The sequence below is a fragment of the Herpailurus yagouaroundi genome, unplaced genomic scaffold (genome assembly GCF_014898765.1).
Source record: "Herpailurus yagouaroundi ecotype Mexico unplaced genomic scaffold, PumYag 142, whole genome shotgun sequence".
NCBI classification, from domain to species: Eukaryota; Metazoa; Chordata; class Mammalia; order Carnivora; family Felidae; genus Herpailurus; species Herpailurus yagouaroundi.
Genome location: NW_024412397.1, coordinates 10,327,296 through 10,333,707, shown reverse-complemented (window position 1 = coordinate 10,333,707; position 6,412 = coordinate 10,327,296). Strand labels below are relative to the sequence as shown.

General features: G+C 36.6%; 1 long non-coding RNA gene across 1 annotated transcript in view; it reads right to left on the bottom strand.

The window, feature by feature from the left end:
* The window catches only part of LOC121032619 (uncharacterized), a 25,528-nt gene extending 19,464 nt beyond the window's left edge, over positions 1-6,064 (bottom strand). The window contains exon 1 of the long non-coding RNA XR_005791390.1: positions 5,969-6,064. This is a non-coding gene — a long non-coding RNA (uncharacterized LOC121032619). The remainder of the gene's footprint in view (positions 1-5,968) is intronic.
* Positions 6,065-6,412: the final 348 nt, after the last annotated feature.

Below are 6,412 nucleotides of genomic sequence, written 5' to 3'. Positions count from 1 at the left end.
TTTCTCTCTCTCAAAATAAATAAATAATTTATTTTTAATTTTTTTTTTAACATTTATTTATTTTTGAGACAGAGAGAGAGAGAGCATGAACAGGGGAGGGTCAGAGAAAGAGAGAGACACAGAATCCGAAACAGGCTCCAGGCTCTGTGCTGACAGCACAGAGCCTGACGCGGGGCTCGAACCCACAGACCGCGAGATCATGACCTAAGCTGAAGTCGGACGCTCAACCAACTGAGCCACCCAGGTGCCCCAAAATAAATAAATAGTTTTAAAAAAAGAAAAGAATAATGTTTAAATAAGGTTAATCAAACTTTACACATCGATTTCAGTATTAAAAATCAGAAGGAAATTATTTTCTTTCGTGAATTAAACTGAATTACACCATACTTTTTTTTAATCATTCAGTGAATTATATTAGTCTTCTGGTGGATGTTATACATCCCCTTCTATATTTTGTTGAAAGAACAGTCCTACATTACTTTATTGAATAACATAGAACGTGCTGCTTCTTTACCTAGAGTTCTAATTTTCAAAATATTAGCAAGTCTTTGATTTTCAATTATTTTCTACTTATTATTCCTCTATTAAAATGACACCTATCTATCTATCTATCTATCATCTATCTATCATCTATCTACCTATCATATCTATCTGTCCTCTATCCGTATACATACATGTGAACATACACTGAGATATTTTTGAGGTTAAATATAGGGAATATAAAATTCATTATATTCGGGGAACCATTACTATATTTTAATAAGTAGTCTCAATGTATGAAAGTTTTAGATATAAGGTATCATGATAACTTTGTGGTTTGTGGATTTAAACATATATGACATTTAATTAACTGCATTTTGAATTTTGGGTCAGAGTTAATTTCGGGAGTGAAATTGTAGGAGACAGCTCAGGAAATCATTTAATTGAAAACCAATTTTTTCCCTTTGTATATTGAATTTTATACACTGAATACAGTTTTGAGTTAGACTTACTGTTTTACTAAGTAGCAAAACAACGAATTAACTCATACTCTATTTTTTATACTCTTACTAATCAAAAGTCTTAGAAACACATGATATAGTATAGGTTTTATATGATATTAACTTTTATATAATATTTTAATATTTATATTTATATATATTTAATGTTATGTTTTATATAGATACAATATTAATTTTGCTTAGGAGGGATTCTAAACTCCAGGTAATCGTGCTGAAGAAATCTTTTTGGATGATGTTATTTACATCTTGTATGGCTTCTTCTCAGACTTCTGTAGAAGGGTAGTGTAATTACCCCATTCGCTTCTAAATGGAGATAGTTTAACCAAAGGCTTATAAAAGTTATATTAATTGCAAAGCATCCAGCTTCAATGACTACTACTCATTAGACCGTTGGAAATGCTAACAGAAATTAAGATTTTCAAAAATCAGTATTTATGTGATATAAAAAGTATTTAAAATCTTTCTGTATATACGTTTAATAATACTTAGAAATGAGATGAGTTCCTGGAGGGCTATTTTGTTATTGAGAGCATACTGAATAACGGCTATTAGAATATCCTGCTGCTTGTGAGATATTTTTCACTACGTCTCATTCACTGCTATCTGTGTTAATTATACTTTGTAGAAACCTAATCAAGCTTTTCCCTTAACTGAACAAACCGCTTCGACGGGACTGCATTTTTCCTTCCGAATAGTTTCCTATCCTTCCAAGGCTGCAAATGATCTTTAAACTTCAAGTAGGGTTTTTGCAGGAAGGTCCATCTTTATCGATTTAGCCTGATCTTGCAGAGGGTTCTCTTGTTTACCAAAGAAGGTTCCTAAATTAGTAGAGATAGAGCCCAAGCATTCTGTAAACTCTCCGTAACACGTGTGTTTTTTAAGCGAAATAAAGTCTGTGTAGTATGTTACAGGGAAAACTCTATTTGATCCAACTGTGTTTTCATTTCCTTATACCAACCGGATCTAATCAGGAATTTTGTTCCTCAGACATCTGTCAGACTACAGTCAATACAAATTCACCTACTCTGGACTCAAATAAAAAAATCTGGGGGCGCCTGAGTGGCTCAGTCAGTTAAGCGTCCGACTTCGGCTCAGGTCATGATCTCATGGTTCATGAGTTCCAGCCCCGCATGGGGCTCTGTGCTGACAGCCTGGAGCCTGGAGCCTGGTTGGGATTCTGTGTCTCCCTCTCTCTCTGCTCCTCTCCCGCTCATGCTCTGTCACTGTCTCAAAAATGAATAGACATTATAATTTTTTTTTTAATTCTGTATGATTTTTTCCTCTGTAGCGAGTTTGTGCTCAAAGACAATCTAAAGAGTCTAACATTATTAACACATTGTTTTCTCTGAATACAGTCCTGTTCCCCTAAGACCTCTTCTTCATGCCCAGTAGCAACAAGTATTTAGTATGGGAATTGTCATTTCTTCTATGTCTAGTTTGTTTTGCTGTAATAAATCCAGGAATGATGCTTTAGAAATAATATTTGACTTACGTCGTTACATTAAAATGTGTTGAAGGGGCGCCTGGGTGACTCGGTTGGGTGACTGACTTCGGCTCGGGTCATGATCTCACGGTTTGTGGGTTCGAGCCACGTCGGGCTCTGTGCCAACAGCTCGGAGCCTGGAGCCTGCTTCAGATTCTGTGTCTCCCCTCTCTCTACCCCTCCCCTCCTCACGCTCTGTGTCTCTCTGTCTCTCAATAATAAATAAACGTTAAAAACAATTTAAAATGTGTTGAAGAAGCGTTTTGTGGATTTCATAAAAATGTATCATTCTGCCATTGCTGCTGTTATCCATTGTTACCCTTGGGTTACACACAAGCACTTGCTTACTCTCTTGTTCTTGTTCATCAGTTTGCTAAGTATCATTTTTTTTTTACATTTTTAAATATCTATTTTTGAGAGAGAAAGCATGAGAGGGGGAGGGGCAGAGAGAAAGAGACACACAAGAGACAGAGACAGAATCTCTCTTTAACTTCACAAACGGTATCTCGGAACGGAAAGCCCACACAGCCAGTTCTGGATATTGAGACCTGACTGGGCACTCAGGCTTACTCTCCGATGCAGAGCCCCACCTCTGTGTGTCTGTCCAAAGCGTGAGTCATAGAAACCATCTGAAAGCTGGCGAGCTCACTCGGTTTGGAAAATGATGAAATATTCCACTCTGACTCATTTAGGTCACAATGCAATTCTCGTTTACCATGTTAATTGGAGAGTTTCCGAATCCTTGTGGAAGAATGCACAGCCCATGACCCGAGTGATGCATGGCATCTGTGGAGTGCAAAAATATTTTATACCTGAAAACTGGAGTGGTAGTTGGGGTTCCCGTGGCACAGAAATCACCAGAAACAAGTTGTTCAAAGAGTAAACCTTTCACCGTGTTTATGAAAGTGTGGTCAGGGTTTTATTCTCCCGAGGGATAAAATGTTTCTTCCATCCTGCAGTAGGGCAATTTCATATAATTTATATGACACCACTTAGAGGAAGCAGACAATAAATTTCGAGACCGAGAATTCAGGAGATGGGGATATTTGGAAGTACTTGGAGCAGAACATGAAAGTTGGAAAAGGAATGATGAGTCTTCTGAAGATGATTTGCAATGTATTTTTTTTTCCTTTCCATTCTTATGAATAAGAATTTGTTACAGGAAGCTTACTCATAGCTATGTGAAGCCAAAGACAGCGTGAAAACCCCTGAAAACTCACACAGTATGGTTTTAGGGGGAGCTGAAGGCGAAATATACTGCTGAATGTGAAGTAAACCACAGGACAAAGCTCCTACATCAGATCAGAAAAGAGTGGCAAAGAATTCCTCGTCTTCACATTGAACATAACTGACACAAATAAAAGTTTTGCTGTTAGGAATTCTATTTCTAAAATCAGTTTGCTATCCAATGTATTTCCTGTCTGTGAATCAAACATACTTATGATATAACAAAAGTTCTTTTTCACTGAAAGACAGAACATTACATATCAATGTTCAAAGTGAATAATGGTTATGATGTGACCAAATCAGTTAACATGAGGGTAACTGACAGCAGAAATATCTGAAAAGAAATTTGAAGAATATGTCTTCAATAAAACTTTTCATATTTTTAAAAAAATTTTAAATATTTATCTATTTTTGAGAGAGAGGGAAAGAAAAAGACAGAGACAGAGCATGAACAGGGGAAGGACCAGAGAGAGACGGGCAGGCTCCGGGCTCTGAGCTGTCAGCACAGAGCCCGACACGGGATTCGAACTCATTAACCATGAGATCATGACCTGAGCCAAAGTCAGATGCTCAACCAACTGAGCCACCCAGGAACCCCAAAACTTTTTTCATATGTTTTGAAAATTCTGTTTCAGTGTTTACTGGACAGAAACTATTTCTTTGTGTTTTGCTTGTTTTTTTTTTTTTTTTTTTTTTTTTTTTTGTTTAAGTTTTTTTCTGTAGCTATCATTTACAATGTGAAACTTCAATTTTTTTTCCTTATTTAGATTACGTAACATACAATGTAATGTTAGTTTCAGGTTTACAATATAGTGACTCTACATTTCCATACATCATCAACCAGTGTACTCCTTAATCCCCGTCAACTCTTTAACCCACCCCTCACCCTCCACCCCTCTGGTAACCATCAGTTTGTTCTCTAGAGCTAAGAGTCTGTTTCTTTGTTTATTATTCTCTCTGTCTCTTTTTTTTCTCCCATTTGCTCATTTGTTTTATTTATTAAATTCCAGATATGAATGAAATCATCCTAACCAAAGAGGTAAAAGACCTACACTTTGAGAATGATAAAACACAGACAAAAGGAATCAAAGAGGACACAAAGAAATGGAGAGAGAAAACTCAATTCTTGACAATGAACAGTGATTTTCTATTACTAGTAGAATTCTTCCCATAAGTGAAGACAGTGTTGGTACAGTTTTCTCTTCAATACTGGTACAACTTTTCTCAGCCACTGGAAGATTATCCCTTGTGGTTATCTTTGAAATTTCCTCAATACTTTTTCCCCCATAGATTATCCCATTTTTATTTATTGATATCCTGGATGTTATCTCTTCTACTGGACTGTATCTTACCTCCATCTACTAAAGAACAAGAGGTAGCTTTTGAATTTCTCCAAATCCTCATGTTTAAATTATTTATTCCTGATGTTTCACTACTCCAATACTAATTATAATGTATAATGTGGATTTTACTTGCATACCGTCACATATTTAGAAGTCAGACGAAATAAAAACTTTTGACCTTGTGGAATATGATGGGGCTTAACTCAAAGGACTGGTTGAAAGTCTGTATAAGAAACGAATAAAAATACATATAAAACCACCAGAACTTCTCCCCCGCTCCACGTACACACACAGTGAACAAGAGTCATGCAACCATAGCTATTTTAACCCTGCTTGAAAGATTGCAGGATTATTTTGTAGAGAGAAGAAAGCCATGGGACTCAAAATTCACAGCAAAAGACCAGATAGAGATGAAATACTAAAAACAGACATCAAGGATGTAAAGTTAAAGTCAACACATTGAACGATGAGCCTCTCCACTCTCAATGCCTCCTATAGCTTCAAAAACCCTGATAGAAGATTGGAACATTCTGTCTATGAAAAATCAGCAGCCTGAGAGAAAAGACCTATCAGTAATTGGTATTTGGGATTCTCCAATGAACTGGTCAAGCCCATACCCTAAACAAGAATTGAAAAAGGACCCATAAGAAAATACATTAGCTTAAACTTGCAACAGACCTGAAGTGAAGAGTAAATCTTAAAAGCTAAATGACTATACAGGCCATCATAAATAATTGCAAATGACACCATTTGGTTATAGTCAATAATGCCAGTGGAAGCATGGGACTATAGGAACAATTCTCTCATATTCTGATAAAAAATTATCCACTTTCACATTATATACCCGAATCACTACTGATATGTCAGAATAGAATAAAGATATTTTTAAGTTCAAAAGTTCCGAAAAAAATTACCTTTTCTGTGCATCATCAGAAGGCAGTGGAAGTTAGGTGTGGCAAGTCGAAGGGAATCAAGAAGGAACAAGACAGAACGTGCCAGATTGCCTCGCCTTTAGGAGGATTAGCCTCCTCTCTCCACGTGGAGGGCTTTCTATTTTGACCTGCTCAGGTTAATGGCATGTGACACGTCTAGAGGAAGCTTCTGAAAGCTACTTTTAGTGCAGTTTATTAGTGCCAAAGTTGATTTGACATGAAAAAGGCCACTTCTGCTCTGAGGCAGTTTTCACCATTACAAAAATGATCAGGAGTTTCTATTAGATCAAAACAGTTTCTAAACTTTATGATTCTACAGCAAAAGTGTTTTGAGAAGGCATGGTGATTCGCCTAACCAGAGATTTTCGTATTATTTTGGCTCAGCTTTTGTTCGGCCTCCATTTAGTCATCTTTCAAACTACGGAT